The 12,730-nt window shown below is 33.4% G+C and overlaps 1 protein-coding gene across 3 annotated transcripts in view; it reads right to left on the bottom strand.

Annotated features, from left to right (window-relative positions):
• LOC106870492 (osmotic avoidance abnormal protein 3) overlaps positions 1-12,730 on the bottom strand; it is a 906,658-nt gene that overhangs the window by 813,617 nt on the left and 80,311 nt on the right. The gene's annotated exons all lie outside the window — the stretch shown is intronic.

Below are 12,730 nucleotides of genomic sequence, written 5' to 3' on the forward strand. Positions count from 1 at the left end.
CATACATACATAATACATACATACATACATATACATACATACATACATATACATACATACATACACATACATAAATACATTATATATATATATATATATATATATATATATATATTTATTTATTTATATGAATGCATACATGTATAAATACATGTGTATATATATATATATATATATATATATATATATATATATATATATGCATATATGTCTGTATAAATACATGTGTATATATATATGTGTGTACATGTGTGTGTGTGCGCGCAAATACGTGTATACATGTATATATGTACACAGATATATGCAGAGGACTGCACCAAGGTCTACTGCCTGTTTTGGTATGGGTTTTCCAGCTGCATACCCTTGGTTGCCCACAAAGGTAAAAGCTCTGAATTTTCTCTATTGTATTCTTATTCTAGCAGTTACACTTTCTGCACATCCTCTCCCACTGCTAACTAGATCCCCTTGTTAGCAGAAATCACCCACTACTTCTAAAGTACCTCTGAGGCATTTGAGAAAATCAAGTTCCTGGGTATCTATAGTTTTTATAGTTTTTATGGCTCCTGTGCATTTTCCACATACAAACACTTATTTCTGTGATAAGCTTCCTATTATTTCACTGTACCTCTTGCATGTCTATAGCTTGCACTGGGTGCATTGTATGAAATTTTGCTGACATCTTTCCTACATATTGAGCAAGGTCATTTACTTGATGGAGGTAAGGTCCTGCCCATTTTCTTGCTTACTATAGCCTTAGTTTTTACTAAATTAATCTTAAGGCCCTTTGATTCAAGGTTTTGCTTCCACACCTGGAATTTCTTTTCTAGTTCTGTTACAGAATCTGTCATGAGAGTAAGATCATCAGTATACAGTAATTCCCAAGAGCAGCCACTTTTGTATTCCTGTTATGGCCTGGAGGACAATGATGAAGTGGAACAAGTATTAGATCTTTGGACAGAATGCCTTGTGGTGTTTGTCCCAGCTCTTTGGATCCTGAGTTCAGATCCTACAATAGCCTACTTAGATGCCAAACCTAATTCATTACCCAATTTAACATCAACACCTGGACTATAGGTGCCTTTAGTAGAGTGCATTTTGCAGCAAGCATTTGGGCGAGATGCCCAGATTGAAGATCTCTTCAACCTTCTCTCCCAACAGTCTTAGAAGCCTTATGCAGGATCATGGACATGACAAATTCAATGTGTTGCTGTAATGAATTCTTCAGCAACAGCCAACACATGATTCATAGTTTCCTCTTTGCTTTTACCCACCAGTTTTGGAGGCTCTTCAGAAAGATTACAGATAGACATTACAATAATTCCTCCACTGACTAAGCAACAAAAAAAAAAGTAGAAAGTAAAAAAAAACCGTCAGAATAAGAAGAAAATATTGCAAGTGAGAGGTGTGAATTGTTTCGGCCATTCAAGTTCATCACATATGCAAGTCATAGAGTCAACCCATCATTTCCTATCTCAATATTCTCATTTCATAGATTGGTTCCACTTCCTCTTCCTCCAACATCTCACACACACACATACACACACACAAGCATACATGCAAGCACTCACACACATGCACACAAACATGCACACACACATGCTCAATGACTGAGGGAGCAAAACACACACCAACTGTCTAAAAACGACACTTGAGCTACTAATTTTATCTTCACCAGGGATAATACACTTATGAGATAATGGAATGAAATTATTATGCACAATAAAAAGTGATGTGAATACTAACGGCATAATAGTTCAACTGAACTTAAATAATAAGTTTTCTGTTTCAATATGAAGTGAAAATTTGAAAAATTTAAGAAGAAAAAAAAACATGAAAAAATAAAAATAAAATCCTAACGAACTGTCTTTTTGAATCAGTGCAAAACAATGCAAGGCGGCTATAGAAAACAACAACAACAACAGAAACCTGTAGAGCTAAAATAAATATTAATAACAGCTTTTGATAACAGACATGAAGTCCTACAAGGTAAATAACTATTGCATAGAAATGTATGGAAATTCAAACGAAAATAAGAAAATTTGCTTTCAGGTAGTGTAATAGAATAAAAGCTGAGTGAAAGAGAGTCAATATGCCTTATTAATATATCCACTTCAAATTGTTATTGTTTTTTTTTTTTTGTTGTTGTTGTTATTTACTTTTTTATAACAATATTTTACTTATTTAAAAGAGGAAGATAAGATGGATGGGGCAGTAGAATGCCACAGTAAATTCTTTGCATTGACAAGTTCAAATCCTGCCAAGATAATTTTTTTTTATTTTCTCCTTCTAGAAATCAATCAAAATAAGTTCTACTAATGTGGTAAAATAGGTAAAAAAAATAAAACATTTAATAAAAACAAATACCATCCCAGTACCCTGATTCTCTTTTTCTAATTTCTAATGGCTTCATACTTTGTTACAAAAATTATACCTTTGCCAGAAAAAAAAAGAAATAACAATGATTTCTAATGCAGGTATAAGGCTGCAGATATTGGAACCTATTGAATCAAGAATTTGACTGGTTCTTTATTTTATCAAAACAGAAAAGATGAAAACAATACTGGAAAGATGAAAAGATGAAAACAAACCCAGTTTAGTTGGCTAGAGTGACTATTACATCATTGATTCTTCATATTACAACCCCAAAATGATGAAAGGCAAAATTAACTTCAGCTGTTTTTTTAACTCAGAATGTAATTACCACAAGACATTTTATCAATGGTCTGCAAATTCTGCCAACCAACCACCCTTGTCACTTACATCAATCCCAATACATGACTGGTATTTTATTTTATTGACTCCGGAGGGATGAAAGATAAAGTTGACCTTAGCTTCATTTGAACACATAATATAAAGATTTGTACTAGAGATAAGACACATGGGTCAATTAACCAGCAACTCTATCAATTCAATCATCAATAATACCTATATTTTCTACTCTTTACAAATGCTAGATCTACTTAATTCAGATACCCTTTCAACAAAATTACATTACACACTAACATACACACTTTTATGACAGGTCTACCTTAATACAAGATTAAAGAGACAATTCATAGAAGGAAAAATTCGATGCATCTGGATGTAGAGTAGAAGATATATTAAATATAGAGTATCTGATGATTGAACAGAAGTCCTTAAAGAAAAATTATCTGGCTTTAACCTATAAGTTTTAAGACATTTGTACAGTTGTTGTATACTCTGTAATTAATAAATCATCACGATTATCATTTAATGCCCATATTCCATGCTGGCATGGGTTGGATGGTTTGACAAGATGCAATGGGACAAAGGACTGTATCATGCTCCAGTGTTTGCTTTGGCATGGCTTGATACCCTTCCTAATACCAACCACTTGACATGTACTGGGTGCTTTTTTTCATGCCACCAGCACTAGTGGAGTCACCATGCATCTTGAAAGACTACAAACCACAAGGGGGCAGCTTTACACTAGGAGTTAAGGGGTTGAAGTGTGAGAGAAAAAACGAGATCAGAACAGATTATTTCTTGCTGTAGAAGAACTATATACTACTCTATTAAGAAGAGAGTGAGAGTGGAGCTGGAAAGAGAAAAAAATAGCAGTGATGAGGGAGTTTAAATAGATCCTCAGGGTGTGAGGTAAGTAAAAGTAAGTGATAACTGAGGAAACATGAAAATGGGTGATGGGGGGGGGGGGGTTGTAAGAGTGCATAGAGTGAAAATGGAGAAGTAAAGTCGGCGGATAGTGTTAAACCAAGTAAAAGATTAAGTCTACTACCTAAGAACTTAACCAACAACAAACTTGAACAAGTATTCTAAGACATCATGTCTGATGCTCTAGCAGTTCTACCAAGCCACTACCCTAAACTAGGTATTTTATTTTACCAATTTTGTAAAGATGAAAGGTAAAGCTAACTTCACCATGATTTGAATTCAAAGTGCAGAGAGCTTGAGCCAATTCTGTGAGGCATTTTGTCCTACATTCTAACAACTGTGCCAGTTAACCACTTAATGCAATAAAAGTTTGATACTATTTTACATGTGTAAGGTGGTGGGCTGACAGAATCATTAGAGTAACAAATGAAATGTTTTGCAGTATTTAGTTACATCTTTTTATGTTCTGGGTTCAAATCCCACTGAGATCAGTTTTACCTTTCAATCTTTGGTGTCAATAGATTACCAGTCAAATACTGAAATAGATGGTACCAAATGACATGTTCTTCTCAAAATTTTTGGCCTTGAGCATAAATTAAAAACAATTATTTTAAATGCATAGTTATCAAGCATTAAGAAATGTTTATTAACTAATATAAGGCATTAAAAAAACATCACAGCCTCCAAATAAAAAACTAACTTTGTAAATAACAATCTGATACACAGTATATCCCAGAGTAAATATTTCTCAACCTCACTTCGTTGGTAACTAAGGACCTCTCCCTCAGAGTGAAAGGCAGATTGTATGATGCTTATGCATGTACAGCTATACTACATGGCAGTGAAACAGGAGCTATGACTACAGAGTACTTGAGAAGGCTTCGAAGAAACGCAGCTAGTATGTTCCATTGGATGGGTAATGTCACTGTGCACATACAACAGTGGAAATGATTTAAGAGGAAAGTTGGGTATAAGGGGCATCAGATGTTGTGTGCAAAAGAGAAGACTGCACTGGTATGGTCATGTGATGTATATGGATGAGGACAGCTGCTTAAAGAAGTGCCAATATCTAATTATGGAGGGAACCAGTGGAAGAGGTAGATCCAGAAACACATTTGATGAAGTGGTGAGAAAGGATCTTTAGATTCTGGGCCTCACTGGGGAGGTAAAAAGAGACCAGTGGCAATTTGCTGTACCTGAAAAGACATGTCAAGTTAAGTAAAATCAAGGCTACCCATGCATGCAGGCATATTCTTTGTGGCCATGTCCCTATTCCCTCCCAGCTGAGAGGATTTTGTCTGGAAGATGCCTGTGCCACATAAAATGCACTCATGCTGGTGCTACATGAGTGTAAAATGCACTCATGCTGGTGCTACATACTAATGGTGGTACATTAAATGCACAGAGTTCATTCTGTAAAGTGGCTGGCATTAGGAATGGCATCCAACCATAGAAACCATGCCAAAACAAACAATAGGAACCTGGACAGCTCTCCAGCTGGCCAGCTTTTGTTAAACTGTCCAACCCATGCCAGCATAGAAAACAGACGTTAAATAATGATGATGATGTGCCAAGTATGACTTTTCCTTTCATGGTCAATAAAATAAGTACCAGTTGAGCTCTTAGATCAATGTACTTGTCTAATCACCTCCTTCAAAATTTCAGGCCTTGTACCAATAGCAGAAAAGATTATTCACAGCAAACAGAAACTCAGTATTTTAGGAAGGTGTTTTGTTTTGTTTTATCCAAATATCCTCTCAGGATACTTACCTCAATAGCATAAAAAAATGAAAATAACATTAAATATCCTATATAATTTCACTAGATCAGAAGCTATAGCTATAAGTAGATGATCAATATATTTATTCCAAACAAAATCAAAACTGACATAAATTTCTTTGTAAACAGCAAAAAAATAAAAGAAAAAATTCCAATCAACCTACATTCTGAAATTATCCCAGTGAAATGCAGAACTGCATCATTCTATGTCTGATAGGGTGTTTCTCATCTCTATACATAAGACTGTAGATCAAGTCAAAAACATTCTAGTTGAATCAAGGCATCAAGTAAATTACTTGCTAAAGCTATACATATATTTAATCTATGGTTATTTCATAGAGTTTCTTTTTAATATTTTTTGAATATTACTTTACATATGATAGACAGATAAGAGACCTTCCTCCAACTCATTTTGGTGCTTGCTTTCCATGTGATCTATAACTCGTGTGTATATATATATATATATATATATATATATATATATATATATATACATACACATATGTATACCACATACACATATATATACACACACTCGTGCATGTGCACACACACAGACACACACACACACACACACACACACACACACACACACGGTAATACTTGCTGCTTTGTTTAATACCTTGATAGAGTTTAGCTTGGATTTGTTTTGTCAATATTTTGCATTATGGTGGCTGAGTGATATTTTTCAATGTGCTATGATGTGATTTCAGTTTCTTACAAATGTGTGTAATTGCTTTTGAAAAGTATTTTACACATAGATTTTACTGGAACAGATTATGATCATTTAGGGATACACTATCATCTGTAATATAGATTTAGAGGTGACGTTTATTGAAACAGACAATGATTGATCAATGGTACATTCTTCCCTCAATAGGATATTTAAACATTATAGTTTTATCAAAATTTAAAATGTAAAAAATATTAAAGTTATTAATAAAGCTAAATTTAAATTTAAGATGTACTTTAATTTAAAATATAAGATTTCAAAATTAAATTCAAATTAACAAGCCTAACTCTGCACACATACTTTCCTCTTCCAACTTACACCAACTTAACTAAACCCCAACAGACATAAATTAACTGGAACTAATAATATACACAAGCATAGATTGAAGCCAGTACTACAGGTGTAAATAAAATTTAATTAACTACACAGGCCAGTTGTAAACAACTGTCTTTATAGACAGTATAATCATTTACAAAGGTCTGTCTTCTCTTCTACTTTTCAAACTTTTAGTGTTTGCTAGGTTTACTTTCAGGCCTCTTATTTTCAAATTTTGCTTCCTTGCTGAGAATTTCATCACTAAATCACCCTTACTTCTATGATAAAATTCTGTTTTAAAGTGATCAAAACTAAAATTTCCCATCAAAATTCCATGTTAATTTATGTCCAAGACACAGCTTAATAATGATAAAGTTATTTTACTAAATTTTATATTACTTTCAAAATTAATTGAAACAAAGGCAATCCATTCTGACAGAAACATGGTAACAAAAGGGTTAAGAAATCAATGAAATAAAGAACTAGTCCAGGATAATAAATCAATAGAATTGTTAGAGCATTGGATGAGATGCCTTTTGGTATTTGGGTCTACCATTTGCATTCTGAGATGTTGTGTGATTTATTTAATCTGTCATTGTTTAACACTACCACCTTAATCTTGGATGCTTTTGGCAGAGTTAACCATGTTGTAAACATATAGATCAAGTCTTGGGAGTAAGAAAGCAGCTTCTGTAATTTAGCAGACTTTGTTTAAAGGACCATATGTTCTTCATCGATAACAATGAACTATTCTGATATATTGGTAAAAGACATACACACGACATGTTTCCACACAGTTTCTCTCTACCAAATTCCACTCTGTGTATTGATCAACCCAAGGCTGTGGTAGCCAAAGGTTCTGCTCAGTGCAAGTGAACCCAGAACCACACAGCTGCAGAGCAAATTTCTTAACCACACAACCATGCTTATGAGTTTTGTCGGCAGCCAGCAATTGATGAAGGCTGAATTTGCACATTTGAGTAAAATCCTTCACAAGTGGATCCATGAGTGAGAGTACATAAGTAATTGTAACTGCAAATGAAATGTACAAGTGAGATGTGGTACCGAAACAAATCTAGGACAGTGCCTCCAAATAAGAACTGGCTGGACCAGTGACAGTCCATCAAACCTTTGCTAGCATTGAAAACGGATGTGAAATGATTATTATTATGATGATTAAAAGCAATGAGCTGGCAGAATTGTTGGCATGCCAAATGAAATGCTTAGAAGCACAGCACCTCCAAATAAGAACTGGCCTAGACCAGCAACAGTCTATCAAACCTATGCTAGTATGGAAAACAGATATGAAATTATTCTTATTATGAAGACTAAAGGCAGCGAGCTGGCAGAATTGTTGGCATGCTAAATGAAATACTTAGAAGCATTTCTTTCAGTTTTACATCTTAAGTTTAAATTCTGCCAAGGCTGACTTTGCCTTTCATTCTACTTTTTGGGAGGAGAGGTGGGGGGGTCAATAAAATAAGTACTATCTGAGCACTAAAGTTGTTGTAATCAATTAGGCCCCACCTCCAAAATTGCTGGTTGTGTGCCAAAATTTTTTGAATTATTATTATTGTTGCTATTGTTATTATTATGAGGGCAGTGAAGTGACAGAATCTTTAGCATGCCAGGCAAAATGCTTAGTGGCATTTTGTCCATTTTTACATTCTGAGTTCAAATTCCACAAAGGTTAACTTTGCCTGTCATCATTTCAGGGTCAATAAAATAAGTAGCAGTTGTGCACTGGGGTCGATGTAATTGACTAGCCCCTTCCTCTAAAATTTCAGGTTTTGTACCTATAGTAGAAAATATAACTGTTACGATGATGAAGATATGAAAATGATGCATGACTGTATGTACAAATATGTACATATAAATAAATGCAATACATATCTACATATGCCTGTGTGTGTGTGTGTGTGTGTGTGCGCGCGCGCATGCATGTATGTGCGTGTGTCTGTCCGTCTGTCTGTGAACGTGCATGTATTTTTGTATATGTGTGTGTGTGTGTGTGTGTGTGTGTGTATGTGTGTGTGTGTGTGTGTGTGTGTGTGTGTGTGTGCATGTATTTATCAGATACCTTCATCAGTCACCTAACATTCTCAGTGAAGTTTGAACAATTGATATCATTGCTTCTGACATTTAATTGAACGATATTAAAAAGAAATCTCTCAGATTATCTGTTCTATTCTAACAGAAATTTTTCTACTGTATTTTGCTGAAGATTAGTAGTGATGCAATAGAATTTAATGCATTATATACAATATATATGCATACATACATAAATACATATATACACTCTCATATATATATATACCCACACACACATTCTTATATAAATCCATCTAAATATACACACTCACACACACATATATACATATATACAAAATGAAATTATATATATATATATATATATATATATGCACACATATAGATACACACATACACATACTTATATACATATAAATATACACACACATACACACACACACACACATATATATTCATATATATTACATACATATACACACACAATATATATGTATATTTGAAATTGAATACACCTTTATGGACCTATTTCTAAAGTGCAGTAAGCTGTAGCTGCTGGCTGTTATTTTATCACATCTAGAATATTGTCTCAAACTTGACTTGAAAAATGACATCAAAATAACATCTTTTATAACACTCTGAACTCTCACGTATGACCACCAGCTATTTCTCTATTTTTACCTATAATATCTAGAGATTTGTTTTACCTATCTTATCAGCTAAATGTATACACTATTTGGGTTAGATGAAAAAGAAAATATGTCAAAGCATTGATCGTACAACTATGGTTTTAAGTTTGATGGTTATTCATACATACATCATAGCTTATTATCCTTAGGTGCAATACTGACATTCTAAGTGACAGAAATGCACCTATCTAAATGAACTTCATGAAAATCAAATATATTCATAACAAAATATTCCTTCTTTCTGTTTTTTTCTTCTTTCTTACCCTTTATAAATTTCTTAGAAAATTTCATTTATATTTTGTTCATTCTTATTAAGGAAACAGCAACTATTTGTTTGTTTAACTTGCACCTATGCCTAAAGCCAACTGCATGGTTGTTGGAAAATATCATAGAAATCGTGAGGTTATGACAATTGTTCTTCACATATATATTTACTACTGATATATTTGACACATTGTAGATAGAAATCAGTTTTCTTTAAGTCATCAACTGATTTGGGGGAAAACATTTTCACACTTGTAATCACAAAAGTTATAATGCAATAAGAAAAAATATAGATGTATAATTTAAAGTAAAAATTAGATATCTTACATTTCACTTTATGAAAGTCTGGAGAAATTATATACCAATAAATGGAACGGTTAGGTTTCTAATGATAGTAGCAAATAAAATTGGATAAAATGTGCTTATGCGACAGGCTGTCCTTATCCCTGGCCCCAACAGATACAAAGGCCTTAACCTGACACTTCCAATTACTGTAAATGTTTTGCTGTATGTCCCACTGATAAGCTAATCCTTTAAGAGTAAGAATGATCCATGTAGCCTAATACTCATTCCCCGTTTCTATGGCATCTCTTTCTGTGCGGAATATTAGTATATCACAATTTGTTTTGGGTTTTTTTTCCTCTATAGCAGGAATTGAACCCAAAACTGCAAACTAATGAATCTCTTGTCAAATCAACAATACTGAAATTACTTGGAGCAACTTACAGTTCCTGCTTTGTAGTACACATTTGCAGCAAGGTGAACTGTGCATTTTAAGAGTTAAGTGTCCAAACTATGCACAAACCACAATGGTAAGAGTGGACTCAGCTGGTTGACCCCTATTCTATTAGATTAAACTAAGGGCATTACTTTTTACATTGCTTTATTAATTTTAGTACCTTAGTATTTGTATAAAACTGTTTATCATTTGCTTCTAAGTGTATGTCTTATTGCTTGATCAAATACATAAATAACATATATCCTTTTCTATCAAGAACCCATTATTATAAACTATAATTTTGTATCATACTTAAAGCACTTCATTGATGGGCATGTTACTGTGGCATTAGTCCCGAGATAACATTTCTTATGGACAGGTTGCATTTAAAAACAAAACATCAATGTTGGAGAAAGACTTAAAAAATCATCCCATCAGCAGTTGGCAAGAACACTAGATGGATTTCTTCCTCCTTGAGCCTTATCAGTGACATATACTCACAGTCACATGCCTAGATGCAATTTGTCATCTCCAAAATAGGAAACAGTGAATGAAATATTCACTAGTATTGCAAATAGACATCTAGCTGAATAAAAATCTGGTATATGAAATTGAAGCTGCATTAAATTAAAACTGCCATCTATGTATAATAATACCTTTCGACAATCACTTAAAACACCTCAGAATTTTCAGTGCGGAAAAATTATTTGAATACTTTTCTGCGACACATAAGTACAGTGCTAAATCCTGTTTCCAGCTTATTATTATTGGCACTGCTGTATCAATAAAAATAGCATTTTCAAATTCCCTTGTAGCACATTCCTGCCAATAATATTATTATTATTATTATTATTATTATTATTATTATTATTATTATTATTATTATTATCACTATTAAGACAATCTGCTGGCAGAAGTGCTAGCACACTGGGCAAAATGCTTAGTGACATTTCATCCATTTTTACATTCTGAGTTCAATTTCCAGTCAACTTTGCCTTTAATCCTTTCTGGGTAAATAAAATAAGTACCAGTTGAGAACTGAGATCAATCTAAACGAATTATCCCCACTCTCCACTAACGTCATGTGAAAATTGCTGGCCGTGTGCCAAAATATGAAACTAATATTATCATTATTATCAATTAATTCCTGTTGATCCAGGTCTTCCAAGAAAAAAGTAATTTTTAAAAATATTTTTCTGGTGACATACAAAAGAACATTGAAAATTAGAGCTGTAGATCAGCTCAGCCCATCAAATCTCTTTACGATATTTTCATTTACACATTTGTTGCTAAAATATATATGAAGTTGCTCTAAAACCAGAAATATTTCTAATAACTGGCATTTGTTAAGAAGCACAACACTAACACATTTTATGCATCTGAAGAACAGTGCTGCCCTGCTTTCTTCTTTGAAAACCCCTTGAGATAAAGCTGCCAGCAAATCACATTTAATTGGAACACATTATCTACCACAGAATTGATATCTATGAAATCTAGTTTCTTATCTGGAGTAAAATGCTAGAGAAACTTTGTAAGTGCTACAAGTTTAGGTCAATTTACTAATGGAATACTTGTAAATCTCTGGTGGCACTTTTCAAATATGTCTTAAGATATTTGTGGAAGTAGCAAAGCATGATAGAATTCTCCTTTCACATCAATGAATTTCAGCTTCATCAGCTCAATTCCAAATTGTATCTATCTGTACAAAGCTTTACCTAATGCTATTATCATACACATTGTTCAGAAAATTGCTGTTGCATCTGATCATGATACACATTTACATCCAGATACTCATTTAAAATTAGATCTCAGATTCCATTTTCCAGTGGTATGTGTCTATGTATGTACAGGTTATGTAACCTGAAATTATAAACATATATACACAGAGTTAATATAGACATAAATGAGATAGTGAGTAGTAGAGAGTACATAACTTGTGGTATATTGTTATGTACCATTGCATTCAGAAAGAGGATACATCCAGCAGAATAAAATAAGCATCAGTAATATACTAGTATTAATTCAACATATTAAACCCTTCCCCTACATATTTGTGGCTTTATGTCATTAAAAGACATCAATATTTGACTTCTATAGAATATGAGAAAATAGAAATGGAAAAAGATGGCCATATATATCATCATCATCATTTAACAGTCATGTTCCATGCTGACATGGGCTGGATGGTTTGATATAAACCAATGAGTGCAGAGACTGCATCATGCTCCAGTGTCTGCTTTGGCATGGTTTCTATGGGTTTTTTATAATGCCAACCACTTTACATCATGTAGTAGGTGCTTCTTCTGTGCCACCTGCACTCTTGAGGTTTTCACACCACCCATAGGACTATGAACCTGGGGAGGGTGGAAAATAATTCAAGTGAGACAATGGCATGAATTTTAGATAGTTAAGTTAAGGGGTAATATACTAAATGATGTAGAGAAAATATTCTGAATTAATTGAAAAAATACAGTGGTAAATTGTTAGTACCACCTAAAGAACATGATGAGATAACTTCAATAAATTAAGAAGAGAATAGACAATAGTATG

The sequence above is a fragment of the Octopus bimaculoides genome, chromosome 5 (assembly GCF_046866305.1).
Source record: "Octopus bimaculoides isolate indiv1 chromosome 5, ASM4686630v1, whole genome shotgun sequence".
In the NCBI taxonomy this organism is placed as follows: domain Eukaryota; kingdom Metazoa; phylum Mollusca; class Cephalopoda; order Octopoda; family Octopodidae; genus Octopus; species Octopus bimaculoides.